The sequence below is a fragment of the Pristis pectinata genome, chromosome 27 (genome assembly GCF_009764475.1).
Source record: "Pristis pectinata isolate sPriPec2 chromosome 27, sPriPec2.1.pri, whole genome shotgun sequence".
Lineage (NCBI taxonomy): Eukaryota > Metazoa > Chordata > Chondrichthyes > Rhinopristiformes > Pristidae > Pristis > Pristis pectinata.
Genome location: NC_067431.1, coordinates 17,449,908 through 17,474,311, shown reverse-complemented (window position 1 = coordinate 17,474,311; position 24,404 = coordinate 17,449,908). Strand labels below are relative to the sequence as shown.

The window sequence follows — 24,404 nt, the reverse complement described above, 5'->3', positions numbered from 1 at the left end:
TGTTCTCCCTAGAATGGGAAAGATTGAAAATAAGTGTGTAAAATTATGAAGTATTTTAAGAGTGGGATTATCAGCTAAATAGAGAGAAAATGAGTATTTCTTTAACTGAGTGAGTTACCAATATACTGCCTGAAAGGGGAATGGAAGGACGCTCCATGGAAACTTGGTTAATTTTTTCCTTTTCAATTTCATTGTGAATCAGGGTGACCTTTTCAAAGAACTTTCACAGGCATGATGGCCCAAATGGTGGCCTCCTGTGCAATTTGATTTTGTGTTCAAAGGGGAAATCTGGGCAGGAGCTAATGAATGGTGGACTGATAGCAATAACTGAGATGTGGACCGCCTCTGTTTGCACAGATTCAGTGTGATACTGCTAGCTCGGTGCTTTCAAGGTCTTTGTTCAGAGGCAGTGAACGTTTTCCCAGAACATAGTCACCTGATTGTTGTTTCATCATTAACTTCTGCACAGTTCAACACGATGGCGCCATGCTCCCAAAGGACAAGGTGATGGTGAGAATTGTGCACATCACAATTTCAAAAGCCAGCTCTCTACAGGCCCCAGTAGTGGACTTGTTTGCAGTAACTATCTATCTCAAATAAATACAGAGAAGGTGGATCAACATACAGCAAGTTGGCCTTTCAGTTTCATGGTCTTGGTTCAGTTACAACATGGACTCTTCTGAAGTTAGGGTGACTGGGGTAAAGAAGGAACATGAGGAGTCCCTCAGGCCTGCTCCAACTAATCAGTTTAATCATAGAAGATCTGCATCTCAGCTCCATCTACCTACTTGGGACCCGCTGTGCTATAAAATCTGTTGATTCTAGTTTTGAAAGTTTCAACTGACTCTCACTGTCCATAAACTTTTGAGGAAATTTTTCCAGATTTCCATTGCCTGCTGTGTGGGGAACTGGCGCAAAGGAAGAGATGAGGACTGCTGCAGATCAACCACAATCAGATTGAATCGCGGAACAAACCTGGGGGGCCAACTGCTCTTATTTTCCCTGCACAGGAGTCCTTGTGATTTCTGTCCTGAATTGCACCCCCCCCTCCACCCTTCTGTGCTCACCCTTCTTTACCTTATCGGGCGGCGTCACCCCCTCTCCCCTCCCTCGTGCCTGTCCCTCCCCCTCTACCTCCTTGCCTTCTACCCTGCTCCTCCCCTCCCCCTCCATGTTCTCCCTCCACCTCTCCCTCATCCTCGCCATCCTCCCTCCCTCTCTTCCCCTACATCTCCTCCTACTCTTCTTGCCCCATCTCCTTTTGACACACTTTAAACACTTGGTTAGCCCCTCTGTGTCTTTTTTACTCAAGGAAGTAGAAACCAAATTAGTTCATTCTGTTCTCATAATTAACTACCTGAAGGCATCATTCATGTGAATCTGCATTGAATCCTCCAACTGGCTAATGTATCATTACTTAGGGAGGGGGCATCAAACTGAACACAGTTGTCCAGGTGATGTCTGATCAATATTCTGTCAGACAGAAACATAACAGACTCACTTTGGTGTTCCAGCTTCCTTGTGCATCTAGACCCCTAAATCTATTTTCTCTCCTATTACTTCCTAGTTTCTCACCATTAAGAAAAAAGTCTAGTTCATGTTTTATTGATACAGGTTGGATGACATCACACTTCCCCACACTGAACTCCATTTGCCTCAGTTTTGGCATTGACTTAATTAATTCATCTACATCCCTTCTTGCTTGCCACAGCAAGAAATGCGATGGGAGCAGTTGTTAATTGTTATTTTCAAACTTCAGTTTGCAAATCTCTAATGCTTCATCCAGTTTATTGATAAAGATTAAGATATCTTTATTAGTCACATATACATCGAAACACACTGTGAAATGCACCTTTTTGCGTAGAGTGTTCTGGGGGCAGCCCACGAGTGTCGCCACTCTCCCGGCGCCAACATAGCATGCCCACAACTTCCTAACCTGTACGTCTTTGGAATGTAGGAGGAAACCCACGCAGTCACGGGGAGAACGTACAAACTCCTTACAGACAGTGGCCGGAATTGAACCCAGGTCGCGGGCGCTGTAACGCATTACGCTAACAGCTACACTACCATGCCTGCCCTGAAATACATCGAAGACCTGAGAATCCTGTGAAAGGCTTGGGTCACATCTGACTAACAAAAGTAAACAACCTTTATCCCTAATCTTTGTGTCGTAGCTCACAACACATTTCCCGAAGTTATTTCCAAATTCGTTTGCATTTGTTTTTGATGATTAGCTCTTGCTTGACTTCTGAAAGTTCAGGTAGACTATTCCTGTAGACATTCTCATAATTACCATGTCAGTGATCCCCTCAAACATTGGAAGCAGATTAGATTAGTCAGGTGTTACCAGCCTCGAAGTTTTAGTCTGACGTTGTACCTGACTCGTATTTATTACTTTGGACATTAGAGAGGAACTCCTTATTCTGTATTTAACCTATTGCTATACTTGGGAATCTTTGATGAAATTATACAGAGGGAGTTTTGATGAAATTATACAGAGGGAGTTTTCCTCTGTGTCTAACATTTAACATACTTGCTACTGTAAGTGCCAGATGAATCCAAAGCAGAAACACAAGAGATTGCAGATGCTGGAATCTGAAGCAACACGAAAAGCTGGGGGAACTCAGCAGGTCAGGCAATGTCAACTGTCTATTTCCCTCCATAGATGCTGCCTGACCTGCTGAGTTCCTCCAGCTTTATGTGTGTTTATCTAAAGCGGGTTGCTTTTAAGTGGGGAACTTACGAATGGCTTTTACAGAGGCTTGACCAAAACCTATTTGGAATACTGAGTTTTTTTATATGAACATCAAGAAGGATCTATGGACCTTGTGAGGCACAGGTTACCAGAATGATGCCAGAGCTTCAGTGGTTAAACTGTTAGCATTGAAAATAGACTTAATGTATTCCTTTGAGTTTATAAGATTATGAGGTGATCTAATCAAGGTGTTTAAAATTATGGTAGGATTTGATCGAGAGAAACTATTTCCTTTGGTAGAGAAATCCAGAACAAGGGGCCATAACCTTAAAATTGGAGTCAGACTATAGCAGTGGGGCACAAGAGGGGGATTGTTTTAAAAAAGTAAATCTGGATTCTGTTTAATGACAAACATAAGAATGGGTAAAGTTTGCATAATGTATAATGGAGCAACAGTCCCCATCCCCTCCTGTTCCAGGTGAGGAAGGTGAAAATTATTCCCAGTTCTACTGATTATCATCCTGTAACTCCAGTTGAGAAGCCCTTTTGTGTGGATGCCAACCAAGAACTGATTCAAACTGGTTTGTGTTGTTCCCCAAGAACTGCTTTATGTTCTGCCTTCATGTAGGAAAACGCTCTTCACAGGTATGCAAATCAAATAAAATGTGACGCTGAAACACACAGGGATATTAGGTCAAAAGGCCGGTCAAAGAGGTGGTTTTAAGGATCGCCCTGAAGAGTGAGTGAGCAGAATGGTTTAAGAAAGGAATTCCAGAGCCTGGAGCCCAGGCAGATGAGAGAGTGGCAACAAATGGTGACTTAAAACTTGGGATACACACGAGATCATAATTAGGGGAACGCACAGATCTTGGGAGGGGGTTGAGGGTTGCAGAGCTGGAAGAGGTTGGCAGGGTCGAGATGGGGGAGGGATTCAAGCACTATTTTGTGAATTAAGTTCAATATGTTGGCAGGTGAATAGATTAGAGATGAGTAAAGCATGGTCCAAGTTTGCACAGCAGAATATCTCACTCACCACTGTTGTTTTGGTCACACATGAGAAATGGAAACTGAAGGCAAGTGACACGGGAAACCAAGCCAAGGAATGAGGGGAGTTGCGACATTTACACATTAAACACTGAGTGATTCAGAGATGTCAGCAAGTGGGCTCTGATGACATACTTTCCCCCACCAACCCCTCTGGCTGCTTCTCTCCCCTTTTCCTTCCATCACTTCACTGGAGACAGACAAGAAGTCTATCCTTGTCTCTCCCTGTTACTCTTTTCTCCCCTACTCTCTCCACCTCTGTCCTGCCTCTCTCTCTCTCCCTTCCCCCACTGTTTGACAGTCCTTTTCATTACCCCTTCTTTCCATTTCCTGTTTCTTCTCCCACTCACCTTTCCAACTCTCTCTTTCCCTCTCCCTCCTACACAGTTTTCCCCTCCAGCCTCACTCTCTGTTCCCATTTGTTACTCCTCCCCCACCCCCTCAGACACAATCTCTTGCCATTTTACAAGGAGTTTCACTTGATTGGATAGATTATTTGCACCAAATCAATTTAATCTCAGCCCTGGGGGAAGTGGGGGAGGGAAGAGGGGTAAGGTAACGGAAAGGGAACGTAAATGGAACAGAAGAGAGGGTCGCAACAGAATAGGAAATAATGGGTCACAGTGAGAATGCAATCTAAAGGAGTAAGTAAATGAAACGGGGATGAGGACGAAGAAAAGTGTGGGAAGGAGAGTGCCAGTACAGTGCTTGTGTGTATCCAGGTAACCCAAGCTGATAGCTGTGTCCCGCCCTGTTGTGTCACGTTGTCCCAGGTGACTCACGACTGCCTTGCACAGAAACTACTGCAAGTCTGCTCTCGAAACCACAGGGATGTGACTGAGAGAAAGGGGCGTCTCGCTGGAATCCTGAGCTCGCCGTCCGAGCTACTGGAATAACACTAGTAAGAAAATTCCTTTGTTGGGAGTAGTGGCCTCGGATGCAGTTGTCAGTCTCTGCTGTAGGGAGAGTGTGTGTGCAAGAGAGGGGAGAGAGAGAAACTTGTTGTACAGGTTTGGGAGTCAGTTCTTGAGCTGTAGGAATTCCTGATTCTGTGTCTCAGGGTGTGTTGTGCATTAGAATCAGTGTTTTATAGCTGTTGCAGATAAGGGCTTGGCCAATTTACTGCGTTGTTTCTCAGTCTTTACCCGATTAGAGAAAATATATAATTTAACTTGGAGGTGAGACCTAGAATGATGAGAGAGCACCTTTAAAGGGCACATGCTGTGTCCAGGATAAGTTCAGTGGCTACGAAGCCTTGATGTTGGGACATTTACTTCTTGGTTTTAAAAGATAAATGTACATTTTAATGCCTAGTTTTCAAGCTCTTGTGTCATCCTTCACTATAGGTTGTTGATATTTCAGAAAACTACCTTGTTTGGGGATCTGAACTGGGCTGGGATATTGACAATGAATCCCCAAATGGTGAACTCCGATCTCATCTGGGCTGACAGAGAGGAGAGAAGGGGCAGGATTGAACTGTGACCCAGACATTTCCCAAGGGAATAGCAGCTCGTTCCTCCCTGCCCTTGGGCACTCCCTGCTGGTAGGCAACTACGCAGCACGTACTCTGTGACATGAGTGTTTCCATCCCTGTACCGCAGCTGACAGATGGCTTGAAGAAGCTGGATGTACCACGTACTGTCATTGTGATATCTGTAATGCTCTACCTCATGTGAACTTTTCAAACTGTGTCCAGCCTATCAGACAAAAAAAACACTGAGGGGTAAATTAAGATGATGTTGCACCAGACTTGGTCTGTGTCTGAAATTTGTTTTGATTGTCAGTGGGTAGCGGTCTGGCACTCTATATCACCGGGGTACATCACCGGTGGATTTGGATCTGTTGCTGTATAACATCGGTAAATAGTACTGGTGGGTACTGTTTGTTCACTGTGTTACACTCTCTGTGGTACAACACTGGGCTTGAGGCTGGTGAGAATGGGACTGTCAATTTATAACACACTAGGGTACAGTTGCGTCACTGGTATGTTTGGTATGTTGTACTTATGGGAATTATTAAATCACTGATTGAAATCACTGCAGGAAAAGAGGATGGTGAAACTAATCATCGTTCAATGCAGATTTTAAGAAATGGGGTTCAGAAGAACACCTACTGGACACTGAAAGACCTGGATAGAATGGAGCTTGAAAGGATGTTTCCATTAGTAGGAGCGTCTAGGATCTGAGGGCACAGCCTCAGAATAAATGAAGAGGAATTTCCTCAGCCAGAGGGTGGTAAATCCATGGAATTCATTGCCACAGAGGGCTGTGCAGGCCAAGTTATTGGGTGTATGTAAGGCGTAGATTGATAGGTTCTTGATTGGTAAGGGGTTAAGGGTTACAGGGAGAAGGCAGGAGAATGGGGCTGGAAAAATATCAGCCATGATTGAATGGCGGAGCAGACTTGATGGGCCAAATGGCCTAATTCTGCTCCTATGGTCAGTCACACTGGTAATACTAACTTGCACAGTTCACACCATTACTGTCACAATCTTTGACACTAACACAATTGTGCACACCATCAACCCATTGCTCACAGTCCTTCATACTGTTAGTATCATTGCTTCACAGTCATTGACAGGGTTAACACTGCTGCTCTTACAGCTGTTCACACTGCTAATTTGGCTAATTTCAGATATGTAATCTTCAAGTTTGTGCATTGGAAAAGGTGGATGTTGCCCTTAAAATGGCTCCAATAAAACACATCCAATGTCGAAGTGCTTTTCTCCATGCATTGCTAAATGATTTAGATATTACCCACTGTCTTTGGGATCCGCAAATTGTTACCATTGGAAGGACTATAAATATGAGGGTCATCCAAAGTTATAACCGATAAACAGATCCATAATGCTGGGAGGTATTTATTGGAGCCAGGTGAGAGACCATTACGCATTATATCACAGCTTAAACCTGAGGAGTGGTGTGGATGTGGAACTCGCTATAACAAGGAACAGTTGAGGTGTAGCACAGATATGTTTAAGGGGAAGCTAAATAAATGTGGCAGAAAGCAATATAGAATCTGCTAGTGAGATGAGAAGGAGACTTGTGTGGAACATGCACATTGGGACTGATAGGTTGGTCCAGTGGCCTCTGTCAATGCAGCCATTGTGAAATGTAAGCAGTGGCTGTGCTGCACTTCACAACTGAGGACTGAATTTAACCAAACTTTGGAAGAATTCTCCTTGCATTTGTGGCAAATGGACTGACTGACACTTGGAGGTGGAAATACTAACCTGGTAAGAAGCACCAAATCAAAAGGCTTTTGATTCCTATCTGAGGGAAAGGTTTGTGACAAAGTGATGGATGAAAAGTTGGTAAATGGGATCTTTAAGGAGAAGCTGTTGAATGAGTCTCACTTGGTTGTTTGGATTCTGATTTTCTGAGTAGCAGTGTGAATTGTGTCCCAGAGCTGATAAACCTTTAAATGGCTGATGTGTTACCAGCAATTCACTGGCCCCGTTCCTTTGCCCTTCTGTTCCTGGAGAGCCAGAGGGCGAGTGGGAGAGGAGGGGACCTTTCCCTCTGGCCTGCCATTTTTGCCTTTCACTCTCGATGGCCCCTCATCCCAGCCTCATGTTCCCTCTTTCCCTCTGAGTATATGTAAAGGTGTATGCCTGATCTACTTTGGATATGTTGCATTGCCTCAGACTGGGACAAATGCTTTAGAATGGGGCGGAATGGCAAGTCAGTAATATCAGTTTAAACAGCACACAGCAGCTTTGTGTCACCCTTTCTTCCACAGCTATGAGGGAATGACAAGTCTCCTGGGAATCTGAGCTTGAGAGGGAAGGATGGTAGCAACCATGGGCCTAATGTCAGGCTTTTAATGACCTCGCTGCGACAATAAGAGCTTCAGGGATTTGACTCGTGATTGTCGAAATATGTTCCATTAATGCAGGTTTCAAGTATTCCATCTGTGGTCCTGTTCCTTGCACTTCTCTAAGTTTAACTTTGCATCTCTTCCCCTCTCACAGCTGACATCAATTTTGGTGTATTTTTTTCTATTCCCTTTCTCTACATTTCTGCTTCACTCCTTCTCGTTCCAACCTCCACCTTGTTGCGTGACTCTTCCCTCCACTCACTCGCTCCCATTTCCACTCCCTCAGTTGCTCTCTTCACCTCGCTCAATATCCCTTCCCCAAGCGCTCTCTCCCTCCCCTGCACTCCCATCCCTCCCTCCCTCCCTGTCCCCCCCACATGCTCCCATTCTCCCCCACCCTCCCTGCCTTCCCGCACTCACTCCCCCACTCCCATCTATTTCTCCACCCCCCCAATCTATTTCTCCACCCCCCCCAATCTATTTCTCCACCCCCCCCCCCCCCCAATCTATTTCTCCCCCCTCTGGCCTGCTCTTTTCCACCTCTCTGCCTTGCCCTCTCTCTCGGTCTGGGCCCCTAATTGAAAATTTAACAGTTTCCCTGCTGAATAAGCTGGGACTGTTTGAAATTACACAGAAACTTTGTGATTGGTGCTTTCTCAGGGAGTTCTTGGAAGGGCAGACTTCCCATCTGTAAATAATGACCAGCTTGAATGAAAATTTACATAAAAATTCCTGTGAATCAGTTGTGTGAGGCTGGGCCTGATTGAACAGGCCCAGAGCTGGTTTAGGCCTCTCTGCATTAGGCCCTGTCTCTGTGGCCCATTTAAAAAAAATTCAACATTGTAAATATTTTGTTCAGCAAATTTACTGCTTTTTAAAAATACAAACCTGTTTGCAACATAGTGTGTGACAAATTGGGATGGGAATTGACAACAGTAGTAACTGCTTTACATCTGAAAATACGGATCCTGCTTTCCCCTCTGACACTAGTGCATGACATTCTTCTTCAGTGAGAGTTGTTGCCTGTGAAACTGTGCTCCCTTGGGAATTAGTGCCCATAGCACTGTTCCCCAGTGAGTCAGTGCCAGCTGATCTGTTGCCTGGTGAATCAGTGTTCGCAGGACCCTCCTTTAGTTGGAGGCAGTGAGTGTCAGTGTTTTCGACAGATAAGTGAGTGGAAAGTTAGTGCTCTGATCTACTTGTTTACTAGGAAATTGCACACTCAGCATCCAATGTTGGAACCGATCTCTAAATTTGTCACTGGAAATGTGTTCTACATTGGGCCAGAGCAACAAAATGTCACAAGCAAAAACCACTGAAGTGAGGTGTATCTGAGATGCCCATTTGTACACAATAAATAAAAAATAGATTTGTGTTTCTCTACTCTGCATCAGGATGTCCCAAAGCAAGTTTCAACCAATGAAGTGCAGTTACTGTGCTAGTTAGGAAATGTACAGATGAATTGAGAAACTAGGTAGTTTGTTATAATGGTTCTGGAATATACCTGGGGTATCGGCCTGATGGGGGTTAAAGAATGGGTATTGTATCTCTAAGCTCACACTCTCAGTTTGGTTCAAAAAAAATTATTATTATCCTGGAAGCGATACCGGAACTTGCAAGTACACACCTAAGGTGGTCAAGTTCTTGCATGTGGATGTGCAGACATTCACACACATGCACATTTGAGTGTACATGTATGCATTCACACTGACATTTGCACATGACATTTCCAGCATTTTTAAGTTCCAGAACGACTCAGATCTGTATATCTCTCTGTCCCTCTCCTGCTCTCTTTGACCTCGTTATAACCTTGCACCTTATTGTCTACTTGCACTGCACTTTCTCTGTAGCTGTGACACCTGACTCTGCATTCTGTATTTTACCTTGTACTACCTCAATGCATTGTGTAATGAATTGATCTGTACGAACAGTATGCAAGACAGGTTTTTCACTGTACCCCGGTACAAGTGACAATAATAAACCAATTCCAATTCTTTCTTTCTTCTGGGCTACCCCATTTCAACTGTTTCCTGAGCTTGCCCTCAGTGAATAACTTGAATTTCCATCTTAAGTGTTTCTAGGCTAAGATGCAGTGGCTCTTGTTTGCCTGCAGTGGATTGGGGTTAGGGTGGGGTGTTCACAGTCACAGTGCCAGCTTTGTGGGTAGTAATTGATTTACTATATCATCAGTGTCATCTCTTACTCATAGCTCAACCTGAGTCAGTGAGAGTATGAAAAGAAATAGTACCAGAAGTTTCAAGTTAGAAGGACTGTTGTCGGCAGCATGCATGTGGCTCAGTCTACAGTACCCCCAGAACCAGGTAGGCCTGTGTGTTTCCACGCTGCATTGTGTTTGTGTGGCCCGTCTTGTGTATCCCTGACTTTAATTGCTCTATCATTGTCAGGTGTGGTTTTATCTACCTTTTGGATTCCATCAGCCACACCATTTCTCTATCTCCCTTCCCTCCTTTAACTCTGACCGTATGCCTAGTCATCTGTAGTAATATCTCCTTCAGTAGCTTGGTATCAGCTTTTGTCTGATAGGGCTCTTGTCTATCACCTTGGGACATTGTTACTACATTAAGTTGTTGTAGCATGTACTAGATCTAAGTGGATTACAATCAACCCCTAAAACACAGCACCAGCACTTTGAGGAGATGGCAGAATGCTGTCACTCAGAAGGGGGCATTCGCTAGTCCTCCAATCACCAACTGCTTGAATGTCCAGCTCTGTCTGGTTTTGGACTTCAAAGACATGGGGGAGAAGTTTGGGGTGGAGGGAACCTAGGTTCCTTCCTCTGTTCAGTGTTGATCACAGGAAAGGCACCTGTTCTGAAAGGACTGGATGAATCTGTCAGGAAGGAGCCGCTCTTGCTCCCTGGCAGCTGCAAGAGTGGCTGAGAGGATCCTGGGTAGCAGTGGTTGAGTGCAAGAGGGGATATGTGAACCAGAACCAACCATGATCTGAGCGCACGCTCAAATGTAGTGCAAGAGTTGAGAGCACTGACGTATCCTGATGCCTCAATGAGTCCTCTACCCTGAAGCGAAAAAACAAACTGCTTGGAGGAACTCAGTGATGGGGAGGGGGAGAGGGGAAGGGTCATGACCCTGCATCAGGACTTCGTTTGTTTTTTGCTCCAGATTCCAGCTCCTGCAGTCTCTTGTGTCTCCAGTCCTCAACCCTGGTCTGTTTTAACAAAGAAACATAGAAAACATCTCTGGAGCCTGTTCTACCACTCAATATTATAATGGCTGTTCCTCTATCTTAATGCCATATTTCCATTTTCCCACACACCTTGATGCCTTTTGTGTCTGGAAATTAATCTCTTTCCTCAATAAATTCAGCAGCTTGGCATCCACCACCTTCTGTGGTAGAGACTTCGACAGGTTAGTTATCCCACAAAGTTAAGAAATTTCTCCTCCACATATTCCTATATGTGTCTTCCTTCATCCTGAGATCACTTGTTCTAGATACCCTAGCCAAGGAAAACATACTCCCTGCATACTAAGTAGCCCTGTCAGAATTTTGTGTTTCGATGAGATCCCCTCTCATTCTTCTAAACCTTACTGAATACAGGCCAAGTTAACCGAATGTCTCTGACAGAACCATACCAGAATCAATCTGGTGAACTTTCATTGAGCTCTTTCTTAAGCAAATATATTCTTCCTTGGGTAAGGAAACCAAAACTACAAGCAATTCTCCTGTCTCACTAAGACCCTGTATAATTGGAGCAAAACATCTTTGCTCCTGTACTCCAAACTTCTTGCAATGAAGGCCAACATACCATTTGCCTTGTTAACTGCCTTATTAACCTGCATGTTTGCTTTCAGTGACTGTTGTACAAGGTTAGCCAGGTTGCAATCTACATTTCCTAAATTATTGGGCACACCATTTAAATAGTATATCAACCTTTTTTTTTGCTAGAGAAATGGATCACTCCACATTTATCCACATTCTGCTTCATCTGCCCTATATTTGCCGATTCACTTGACTTGTCCAAATTCGCTTGAAATCTCCCTGTGTCTTTGCAACTCACAATCCTACCCTGTTTCGTGTTGTTGGCAAATCTTTGAAACAGATCTTGATGGGATTTGGTGATGAGCCATGAAGTATTATTGGAAAAGGTTGTTTGTGGAAGGATGAACCGGGTGGTAGGGGGAATGATAGGCAAGTCACAATTTGTCCTTGATCCCTTTCAGTGAAACCTGTGTGGAGCAGATGGTTTCACTCAGATCTGTTTGGTCCAAAGTGATGTGCATAGATGTGTGCAATCCAGTTATATTTGCTGAACCCAGACAATCCATTCAGATACGTAAAAACGTGTGTCATCCCTTTGAATTTATCTAATCATAATTGCAAGTTTCACAATTCGAAACGCAGAATGAAATTGGTAAGAAATTGAATGGATTCATTTTCATTATTTCTCAGTTTATTCAAGTGTCAGCTTGGTTGGTCAGTATCAGCAGGCTTGGTGAACTCAGAGTCACGTGGCATGGGAACAGGCCTTTCGGCCCACCGAGTCCGTGTCAACCACCAAGCAATCATTTACACAAATCCCGTTTAATTCTCCCCACATTCCCATCAACTCCTCCCAGATTGTACCATTAATGTGCACACTGGGGGGCAATTTACAGTGGCCAATTAACCTACCGACCCATACGTCTTTGGGATGTGGCAGGAAAGGCAAGCACCTGGAGGAAACCCATGCAGTGATGAGGAGAATGTGCAAACTCTGCACAGACAGCACAAGAAGTCGGGATCAAATTCAAGTTGTTGAGCTGTGAGGCAGTAGCTCCACACTGTGCCGCCCCAACTCTCCATTCATGGGTCTTAATGGGTGGCTCCTTGATGTTAAGGCTATAGTTGGTTTTGAAGAATCCACACACATTGAGGTTGTTGGGTCTCTCTGCACTTTCACCCACCATCCATTATTTTTTGTTGGACTTTGGTCTATAGATGCCTGTAGATCTATGTTTTATTTCCCATGAGTTATGATGGTGCTTCCAGCCTTATTATGGTGATTTATTAGCCTCTAGATCTCCTGCTCCCTTTTACCAAATCAGTCTGCGTGTTTGCAGGCAGAGAAACTGAGAGTCTCTTCATAGGTGCTAATTATGCTACTCAGAGTGGACAGGGCATTATGGACACTCCGTGGCTTCTGTTGGTTGGGCAGAGTCAGGTTGTCTCTGAGTCATTTGTATATGGAGCATTTTTAGCAGGTTCCTTGTGTTGCTTTGTCTTCAGCAACGGTTTTGTTGCCATCGCTGTTTAGGAGTCGGGTTGATGAAGATGACAAGAATGGATTCGGCAGAGGATGGTCCAACACTCAGTGGCTCCTATTGAGGTTCACATGAAGCAGACGTTCTTGCAATCCCTTGCCTAGGCAATGATGTAGATGAGCAGGGTTGCAGGTGAAGCCTTGTACTTGTCTTTGAAACAGGGTGTTGGTTATGACAATAATGTATCCATCACTTGAATCAGCACATGTTAATACTTATGTGGATCAGTGGGAGAGCTGTACTGTAAGGGCAAAAGTGAGGGAGTACGATGCCATCAGAGGGGGAATACTGAGGGGACACAACTGAGGGAGCTCAGCACTGTGAGGGAGGGGAACTTTGCAATGTTGGAGCAAAGGCTGCATTCCCAGTGGTGCGGTACTGAGGGAGCACTGCATCTTTGAAATGTGCCAACTCTCAGAAAGGTGGTACTGAGATTTTGCTGCATTGACTAGGTCCCCTTTGTTATCCAGGGTGAACATACAAAAATCCTACAGCATTTGAAGACGAGTAAGGGCATTGTGTTCCCAGGGCCAGAAGTCCAACCTGAAGCAGCATTGCCAAAAAACCTTAATTTAATGAGATTTTCTTTCCACATACCAAGAGTTCCTGCACTTCAAAGTACAGGAACTATATTATAGCAGAGACTATACTTCAAATAGTGCTTCATTGGCTGCATGGTTCTTTGGGACATCCTGAGGTTGTGAAATCATTATATAAATGCAAGAATTTCCCCTCAGCTTCTTTCAAAGTAATCATTGTGAACAAAAGCAGGTGAGAATGAAAGGACAAGTTAAAGTTTTAGATGCAGAACTATGGCTGATTTGAAACATTAGTCTGACTTTTCCACATCCAAATCAGAAAGAACTTTAAGATGGATTTCCCAGGAGAAACGGGCCATTTGACCCATCTGGGCCATGCCAACATTTATGTTTTACACTTCCTATCCCCTTCAATCATCAAATCCGATCAGCATACTCTTTCATTCCTTTCTTCTGTGTTTCCTCCTGAGTGGATCATTGCATTTCAGCTACACAGCCATTTGTTGTGGTAGTAAGTCTCACCATTCTTGGGATTTATTAACGTATCTCATACACCTTGGAGTCCTGGCAGAGTGGAAGTATCTTCTCCACATCTATTCAACCAAGACCCAAAATAATTCGAAAGGTATCCATCAAGTCTTTCTTCATTTCTAGAGAAAAGAGCCTCGTCTTGTTCAGACTTGTGTGTTTGGTCTTGGGTATCTTGTTACCTCCTTGTATTAGTAGGTTAGAATGTTTTCTTGGCCACTGCAGGTGTTTGGTGGAAGGGTGTTTGGAGTGGTGCTACACTAACAAGCCCTGAAGTGCCAGGTATCAATTGCCATGCTTGGTGAGGTACTGGAAATTCATCTACCAAGGTGGCATATTTCAGAATGCTCAGCAGCGATGTGGGATGAAACTAGCAAGTGAGAAAGTCATGCATAGAGACGTTCAGATTGTGGCTATAGATGACACGCTTCCCTTCCCCACACCAGCCTACCCATGTCTTCCATGTTTCTTCCCCCTCCCTTTTGCCCCTTCACTCCTTTCTCATGGAAATGGTGCCTTACTTTTGGGGCAAAGTTACACACATAGTTCCATTAAACCTGTGCCTTATCCGCCATGGCTGTCCTGAGTTTAGAGTTGCATGCCATTTCAATTCCCCTTCTCATTCCCACACCAATTTGTCCTTCTCCAGGGTGAGGACCAAAGCAAACTAGAGCAACAACACCTCTTATTCCGCATGGGTTGTATACAACCCAGTGGTATAAACATCGAATTTTCCAATTTCAGCTAACCCTCACCTCTGGTGTGTTTCTCTCCCTTTTCCCACCCCCCCCCCCCTTCCAATCCTCTACTGGTCCTCCCATTCCCCATACCCCTCCTCCAGCCCCACATTACCCAGTTTTGTCCCCTTCCCCCTCTTGGTTCCATCCACTTACTACCCACGTATTTCACCCACTATATTCCACTCTTGCACCCCTCCCCAAATCTGGTTCTTGTTCCATCTACCCTTCACCTCTCCCCTAATGGCTCCCATTATCACCTTCCTTCCTTAACAGATTTCAGCACTGGTAGGCTTTGTGTTCCCGTTTAATACCCTCCAGCTTCTGTCTCCACCTTCACCCTCCCCTGACCACAGCTGAACTCCATCTGCCTCTGTCTCCAACTCCACCCTTCCCCCTCCCCAACTGGCTCAATCTGCCCATCATCCTTCACCCCCTCCTCAGTCCACCAGTCATCTACTGGCCCCTGTCTCACCACACTCCCTCTCTTTATACTGGCTATCTTCGCTCTCTACCCTTAGTCCTGATTGACAATTCCTTTCCCCCACAGATGTCACTTGACCCGCTGAGTTCCTCCAGCAGATTGTTTGTAGTTCCATTCTCGTTTACAGCGCTCTGTCACCCCTCAAGATGTGGGAGTATTGCAGTAGACCCAGTAATTCCCTGCTGGTCAAATCTAAGGCCGCTTAATACAAGCATACATACATTCGAATTGAGAGCAGAAGTAGACCACTCTTCCCCCTTGGACTTACCCTGGAGTATAATAAGATCATGCAGATCTGACTGTACCCTCAGCTCTGCATTCCCATCACCCAGGTAACTTTTCACCCCCTTGCTAAAGAAGAATATATCCACTTCTGTTTTAAAAATATTCAGCGAGTGGAAAAAAACTTCATCTCATCTCTGTCTTAAATGGGTAACCCCATATTTTTAGCAGCAACACACAAAGTGCTGGAGGAACTCAGCGGGTCAGGCAAGCATCTATGGAGGGAAATGGGTGAGAGCCTTCATCGGACTGAGTCCAGGTGCTCTTGACCCGAAATGGACAGTCAATATTTCCCTCCATAGATGCTGCTTGGCCTGCTGAGTTCCTCCAGCGCTTTGTGAGTTGCTCCAGATTGCAGTATCTTCAGTCTACTGTCTCCAACCCCATACTTGTAGACAGTCCTAGATTTTCCCACAGGAGGAAACCGCCCCTCCACTTCCACCCTGTCAAGGCCCCTTGGGATCTTGTACATCTCAATCAAATCCCCTCGTACTCTTCTAAAGCTCAGTGGACACAACCTAACATAGCCTAACCTGTCCAAAGAGTTGATATGTAAGGTCAGCCAGTTGATGTTGAATTGTACAAACATCACTGTTGGCAGTGGGGACTACAGCTGACCACTGGCAGTGATACAGCTGATTGGAGGGGTTTAATTCTGTGTTTGAGGATAGACTCTGGAGCTCCCCCTAGTAGACTAACAGTGCAAAAGCTGGTGTCTCAGTTAAGCTGTAAGCAGTGTCACTCATTCATGTTCTTTCTGTTTGTTTCACAGACCAGTGAGAAGCGCTGATCCCAAAATACTGCGGAAGGAACAGGAATGTGTTACTATCAGGCTCTCTCATTGGTCGCTGCTTGCTTTCCAACTGCATAAGAAGCTGCCTGATTGGAGAATCTTCAGTAAGGATCTTAATTAGATTAAAGTTAAACTAGTTAAGAAGATGGGGAAATTACATCAAATGCTCTGATAGGGAGCTGAGTTTGGGAACAGTGTGATGGGCTGCCTGTCTGGCACAGCAGTGAATAGGGATGATCCTGCTGGGACAGCTCGCTAGGCAGCATGCTGTGGACCCAATGTCCCCCTTCCTACCAAGATTCATATGATTACAACACAGTTGTCCTCAGGCAGGGTTCCATTCCTGTGAACTGTCTGTAAGTTCTGTTCACAAAGTCAGAATTGGGGCCGCGAACCGGGTTCCCACGCAGCAGAGGTTGCCTGCAGCCCCTCAGCAGCTGGCAAATCCATCCTGCCGGTCTCCTAAATGCTCGCTTGCGTGTACGGACTATACGTAAGTCGGGTGTTTGTAACCTGGGGAGGACCTGTTTTTGGTTTTGGGGAGAGATTATTTTGGAATAGATCTTAGGGTGGGGGTAGGGAAAGGGTGAGGGGAATGGGTAGAATGTTCTATTGGCATTGAGATCAGGCCAGCTTTTTGCCAGTTCAGTTAAATTGTTACGGTGCGAATATTCCTTGTGTGTGGTTGTTTTTCTGTGTAGGGAATTGGCTCCTGCCCCATGTTTGATGACAGTGTATGGCCGGTTTTTGATGAGTCCCTGAGAACTGAGTTTGGGTGTGATGCGATGGGGGAGCTGGCATTGAGATGGTCTGAAGGCGGAGTGGGCTTTGAGACAAATGAAGGCAGTGCTGAGGCAGTAGGATGGGGAATTGGGCACTGGGTTGGTGCACTGGGGGAGTTTGATGGGGAAGTGAGGATGCTGTGTGTGCTGAGCAAGCCCATCAGGGGAGTTGGCAGGGCGGGTGGTGACGTGAGAAGGAGGGACTGCTGGGATGGGATGAGGATGCTGAGGCAGGACAGGAGGGGCATTGGCATAAGGATGGTCCAACACTGGTGTGAGGTTGGTTACAGTGGGAAGGTGAATGGCTGCCAGGATGTTGTGAGAAGATAGTGAGCATTATGAGAGGAGAGTGTGGGCTAGGACAATGTGAGTGCAAGGAGGGTGCAAGAGGAGAGTTTCTGATAGCTTGGTGCAAGAAGGCCGTGAAGTTTGGGAACTATGTTATTGGCGTGTGATGTCGGCCCAATGGATGGAACAATTTTTCTAAAAAAATATATACTTTATTCATAAAATATGTTGTAATATAGTGTGCCAAGCAATTCAGTACATTCTCTTACAATGTGTCAATATCACTGGTGTCTCATCTTCAAGCATTGCATCAGTTGAATTTTGGAGAGGCTGTTCCACAGGGCCCTGTCCCTTGGTGTTCAGTGGTGGCAGGATTCCAGACTGATCTTTCACCGTAGAGCCTTGTGACGGCTACACCCAGTTTCAGCTTGTCCCTGAGCAAGTCCTCCTGCCCCTTGGATTGTGCCAGTTGACAGCATTGAGTTGCAGTTAGCTCCTTGCAACCAAAGTGTGTCTTTTAGCTGACGTTTGCCTCAGCGTACATCCATGGTAACCGTGTGCAATTCCTCAAGGGCAGCATGTGGTGGGGTTGAGAGTCTGGCTGTGCATGATGGATCTGACAAGGAGGGCCCTCCCTATCACCAGCCACACGAGGTCTTTGTCCCTGTTTCCAAGCTTGGGTGATGAGGCCTTCTGCCAGATAACATCGACAGTGCTCGGGGAATCATTCAACACGATCCACTGTCTCCTTCTCCTACAGGACATCAAGGATATGCCATGCAGACCATTGCTTGATTGACGTAATCAAAGGCATTTTTCTGCAGAAGAGGGGGATATAGTGTGGCATTGTACAACTGAATGGAATGTTCTGCAGCAAAGGGGCCAGGCCTGTTTTTCACAACACTGGGGCCAGATGGAACCTCAGCACACAGTCATTATTTGGTATCTGCTTACTTGGGCTTTGTGGTACAGCTTTATGTGGCCAGACACATAGAAGACCATCAGGGGTTTATTTTCCTCTCCCTCCCACCCCCCCCCCCCCTTTCTCTGGAGACCTGTATATAATAACAACCTTCTGATCTCCACACAAAATGGAATGACTTGAGACTGCCTTATCACAGGATATGAGCTACACCTGCACCATATTACCTGGTAACCTGTTTCTTTCCCATGAGGGTGTGTGCCACTCCCACATTCCCAGCATGGTTTTTTGCTTCAACCATTTGTTGCTGCGTGCACGAGCTCCTCTGGACCAGATTCCCAGCACCATCAAATACCGAATCTTATGGAAAAGAAAGCAACAAATCAGTCAGACCAGTTGCTAAAGAACATGGCATCACTTTTGCTATGATTCACTCCGGCCTCTGAAGTCGGTTCAGACTAGCTGCAGATGCTTATCGATCCACAGAGATAGTGTGTTGGTGCAGAAGATGCTACATTGTTCACGTACAGGAAGGCTTTGACTTCAGTGCCCCCATTACCAGGGATCATCACCCCCTACTTTATTCCTTTCTGATGGATTTTTCAAGTTTCAATACAACACATAAACAAGACAGAGGAGAGAATGCAGCCTTGTCCAACTTCAGATTTGATCAGGAAGCTTTTTGTTTCCCACCTGTTGATATGACAGCACTGATGTCTGTGTAGAGCAGTTGTATCCAGTTATGGATTCACTCCCCAACAATGGAGAGCATGTTCATTATGTATGTATGTGCTATTCTGTCAAAGGCTTTATCCTGGCCCATGCTGGATAAACAAGTGTCCACCGCCTTGTCCTGTATGCAGGTTATTGCATCCCTGAGCAACTCAAGGTCATTAGAGATCTTTCTACCGGGTACAGTGCAGGTCTGTCTGGGTAGGGATTTGATTAACTTAGCAATGGCCTTGGTAAGAATCTTGAAATCCATGTTTAACGGTGAGATATGTCACCAATTTCTGATCTTCTCCCTTTCCCCTTTATAAATGATGCTCTTTCTCATGGATCCTGACATGCTACCAGGTAGAAGCATAGTGTTGTACACTTCCCAGCAGATCTGGGTCCATCCAATCCCACAGAGCCAACTACAACTCAGCCAGTCTCAAAGGAATGGATAGAGTTTGTCAGCAACTCCAAGGACATAGGAACGCAAGAACATGGAACAGGAGTGGGCCACTGGCCTCTCAACCTGCTCCACCATCAATATGATCATGGCTGATCATACATCAGGCCTTAGCCCTCCTGTGCCATTTCCCCATACCCTTCTGATCTTTATAAAAATATATCTACCTTCCCTTTAAACACCTTCAATGATCTGACCTCTACAAGCTCTTGGGTAGAGATTTCCAGTGACTCACCACCATCTGTGAGATGTTCTTGTGCACCTCAGTTTTGAATGACTGTCCCTGTAATTTCATTGCAACTCTGTCCCCTTGTTTTAGATTCCCCCACTAGTAGAGACAACTCAACACTTGCCATAGGATCCTACATGTTGGACTGCTTCAGTGCTCGTATATACTTACCTAAGTGAGGAGGCCAAATCTCTGCACAGTACTCCATGTGTGGCCTCACCAATGTCCTATACAATTGTAAGGTTACTTCCCTATTTCTTCACTCCAGCCCTCTGCCAGTAAAGACCAATTGCCATTTACCTTCCAAACCGCAGCCCGCTAAGTTTTTGCAGTTCATGCACAAGAACACTGAGATCCTTTTGTACTTCACTCATCTGCAATCCTTCTCCATTTAAATAATAGTCTTTCTTTAGGTTCCTCTCACTGAAGTGCGTAATTTCTCTCATTCCCACACCAAACTCCATTTTGCCAAGTTTTTGCTCACTCACTCAATGTATCTGTATCCTGTTGCAGAGTCCCAATATCCTCTCAGCAATATGCCTACTGACCTAGTTTTGTGTCATCAGCAAACTGGGATACTTTACATTCTGCCCTCTCCTCGAGTCATTCATATACATAGTAAATAGCTGAGCGCCCAGGACTGATTCTCAGGGCACTCCACTAGTTACACCCTGCCAGCCTGAAAAAGACCCATTTATTCCAATTCTCCATCTTCTATGTAATAACCATGCTAACACACTTCCCCTAATACCATGAGGTCTTATCTTGTGCACCAGCCTTTTCTGTGGCACCTTGCCAAATGCTTTCTGAAAATCCAAATACACACATTTACAGGTTCCCTTGTATCGACTTCACTTGTTACATCCTTAGACTTTACTGAGCTCTTCATTAAGGCTGCTAGTCATTGAGCTCTCTCTGTGAATTCCTTGGAAGGAGAAGTACGAACTCCACAGATTGCAGGGTGATCTTGGAGAATCCCCAGGCTCTTTGTGTTGGAGTTCCTTCTCCAGATCCACCCCCACTGACCACAGCAGGAGCAGATTCTACATGCTATTCTGGAGTTGACACAACTCCTCCTGACTCTTTCTCTCTTCTTTTCTGAACATTTTTAATGATGAAGAGCCTCTTGATATTCACCTTGATTGCTTCCCATCAGTACATGTGGAAATCAAAGAGGGTTTTTCACAGATATCCAACCTGATTAATACCTTTTAAATTCCTCTGTTTTATGGGGTCAGCAGTTTGACTTGTCAGCTTCTGTGTCCCTCTGCCAACCTTAAGCTCTTACTGTCAGTGACAGTCAGGCAACAGGAGGCAGTGGTCAAACAAGAACACTGACATGATACCGGTGGATCTCACCATGAATGGGATACAAACAGGAAGACTGCCTGGGACCGAACTGAGCCGTCTGGTCATGGCCAGGTGCATTGCCACAGTGCTCCTTCTACAGGGCTGCTTAAGATGTCGCACACCTTGGCATCTTTTACAGCTCCCATCAGGACTCTGGAGGTGACGTCCACTTTGCTTTCGACCCCTGACGCAGTTGATGTCCCCAGCCAGAATGATTGGCTGGGGCATCGACAGCAGCAGCAGGAGTGGCTGGAGTGCAGGGACACGGTGTACGCATTGATTAGCCAGAGCGGAGTGTTTCTCATCTGCCAAGAGGAGATGTCTATTGATGACTAATTTAACTTCAGTGATGATGAAGTTGCCTCCCCACTGTACCGAGGATGAAGGAGCAGCAATCAACGTGCCCCGACCACGTTGATTGCCTGTGGGACCACCATCACAACCACTGGTGATGCTTGCTGAGCTACAGTAAGCTGCACTCCTGTAGAAACAGCAGATCAGTCTATATTTTGGCAAGGTATCCGAAGGCTGCAATGTATCGCGCAGCACTTCTCATGCTGCGTGTTAGTTGGTGCGATATTTAAACCCATTGTATCGTTTAAATTTAGTGTCCAAAGTCAGTCAGTTTCTCTGTCCCAGCATTTCCAATCCAGCATAAATTGTTGCATGTGCACTGATTTGAGATACGAGCCTCCATTGCATTGAAGCTGGCAGCATTGCTGGTTCTCGGTCGCTGTTGTCTTCTCCATCTGATTCAGGTTCTGAGCCGATGTATCCAGTTTCCTATCACTAATGTGCCTCGGGCACTGCATTGCCCGAGGTCTCCCAGACCTGCTGTGCATTGGGCAGTGTATCGTTCCTGGTGCTGGGGTGCCCAGGCAGTGCGTTGCTCCCTGACTCCAGAGCTGGGGTGCATCGAGCTGTTCCCTTCCCTAGCAGGTTCATGGCCAAGGCTTCTTTCCATCATTCTGTCCCTTTCCTCTTGACACTTCTTCCATTTGTGGTGTTGACCTGCCTGTGAGCCTTAATCTTTGGGCAGGGAGAAGCTGCTGGCATCCACCTGGGATATCCACTGCTTTTTTCTATTCATCTTGCAGTTGTGAGAGGTCACAGAGGGCAGTTTATACGTTTTTTTTCTCTCTCTTCACAACCTGCCATAATCCTGTTTGTTCCCCTACAGCCTCCTCATTCATTATTTCAGTCTCCTGAGGAAGAGGCCAGGGGCTGACAGCTGGAGGTGGTTGGAATTTCCTTCCTTTCACTAGGCACAGTCTCAGCTGGAGTCTCAGCAGGGAGAGGGGAGGTGTTCTCCAGTTGCCCCTGTTATTTTCTGTACTTAGGTGGAAGAACATGTGGGGCAAGCCCTATGCAGGTGGCCTTCCTCCCCATATGGTCTCCTTGCAATCCTTGGTCTGGTGGCCTTCCTGCTTTCAGTTTTTAGAGTTGAGTGTGTTGCATTGGGTTGACCAATGTCCAGTTTGCTGCATATATGGCACTCTGGATGGTTTTGAAAAAATCATGTGATCATGGTTTCCTCTGGTTGTAGAAGATGGATGGCGGGTGGACAATGGCTTTAACCGTAATCTTAACCTGATGCTTTTTTGTCCAGATCTCAGAGGTTCTTCATGTAAGAAACTTCATGCAATGAAGTTTCCTGCTCCCTCAATGTAATCTAGACAGGACGTCAGCATATACACAGCAGGGGTGCAGAACTGTCAGCATGTGCTCTTTCTGCATCAGGAGAGTGAACAGAGGCTCTGACTTCAGAACCGACAATGCACTTCACTTCCCTTGTCCCAGAAGGATAGCGGCAGCTTTAAACGTTGGGCAGCATGGTAGCATAGCAGTTAGCGTAATGCTATTGCAGTGCCAGCGATTGAGGTTCAATTCCCACCGCTGTCCGTAAGGAGTTTGTACATTCTCCCCGTGACTGGGTGGGTTTCCTCCGGGTGCTCCGGTTTCATCCCGTGTTCCAAGGATGTACGGGTTAGTAGGTTAACATGGGTGTGATTGGGTGGCGCGGACTCGTTGGCTGGAAGACCCTGTTACCATGCTGTATAAATAAAAGTATAAATGTTTAAAAGTAACATTTGGGCAACCTGCAACAGAACATCAGAGGCTGAGGGAGACTTGATAGAGGTTTTTAAAATTATGAGAGCATAGATAGGCTAGATATGGTGTACCTGGATTTTCAGAAAGCTTTTGGTATTGGTATTGGTTTATTACTGTCACTTGTACCAAGGTACAGTGAAAAGCTTGTCTTGCATACCGATTGTACAGGTCAATTCATTACACAGTGCAGTTACATTTAATTAGTACAAAGTGCATTGATGTAGTACAGGTAAAAACAGTAACAGTACAGAGTAAAGCGTCACAGCTACAGAGCAAGTGCAGTGCAATAAGGTGCAAGGTCACAACAAGATAGATCATGAGTCCATCTCATTGTATAAAGGAATCATTCAATAGTCTTAGTGGGGTAGAAGCTGTCCTTATCTAGTGGTATGTGCCTTCAGGCTCCTGTATCTTCTACCCGATGGAAGAGGAGAGAAGAGAGAATGTCCTGGGTGGGTGGGGCCTTTGATTATGCTGGCTGCTTCACCAAGACAACGAGAGGTAAAGCAGGGGAGGCTGGTGTCCGTGATGCACTGGGCTGTGTCCACAACTCTCTGCAGTTTCTTGAGCGTCCTGGGCGGAGCAGTTGCTGTACCAAGCCGTGATACATCCAGATAGGATGCTTTCTATGGTGCATCGGTAAAAGTTGATGGAGTCTGTATAAAAGTTAAGAATGCAAAATTAAAGTGCATGTTATGGATTTAATGTATATATGTTCTATGTAGACAGAATCTTTTCCCCAGGGTAGAAATGTCAAACACAAGAGGAGATGCTTTTAAGTTTGGCGGCGCGGGGTGGGGTGGGGATGGAGCTTAAAGGCAACGTGAGGGGGCAAGTTTTTTTTACACACAGAGTTGTAGGTGCCTGGAATGAGTTACCAGGGGTAGTGGAAGCAGGCAGTTTGGTGGATTTTAAGATGCTTTTAGATAGACACATGAATATGAAGGGATGTGGATGTTACACTGGAAGAGGACATCTTATATAAATTGGCATCAAGATCAGCACAACATTGTGGACCGAATGGCCTGTCCAGTGCTGTACTGTTCTGTGTTCTATGTATTTCCAAAGGTAGCATCGAGATACCCCCGCCCTGAAGTCCTGCAGGCAAAAGCCCCTGGTTTCAAAACAGCAGCAATCCGAGAGAACCTTCTTGACAAAGAATACGTCCAAAGGGTTGCCTGCCACCCTGTGTCCCACTGCCATACTGACCGTGTTGCAAACACCTTGTCTACCTCCCAGATTTGTGACCATGGCTTCTACGAAAGAGCAAGCCGCAGTATATATGAGCAGGTAGAAGTCCTTTGGTGCTGCCTGTCCCCGGTGGCTCAACTTTTTCTCCCTCTT

General features: G+C 45.5%; 1 protein-coding gene across 1 annotated transcript in view; it reads left to right on the top strand.

Moving 5' to 3' along the window:
* The window catches only part of bcl9l (bcl9 like), a 111,982-nt gene that overhangs the window by 38,491 nt on the left and 49,087 nt on the right, over positions 1-24,404 (top strand). The window contains 1 exon segment of the mRNA XM_052039709.1: positions 16,180-16,304. The gene's annotated coding sequence lies outside the window, so the exon portion shown is untranslated.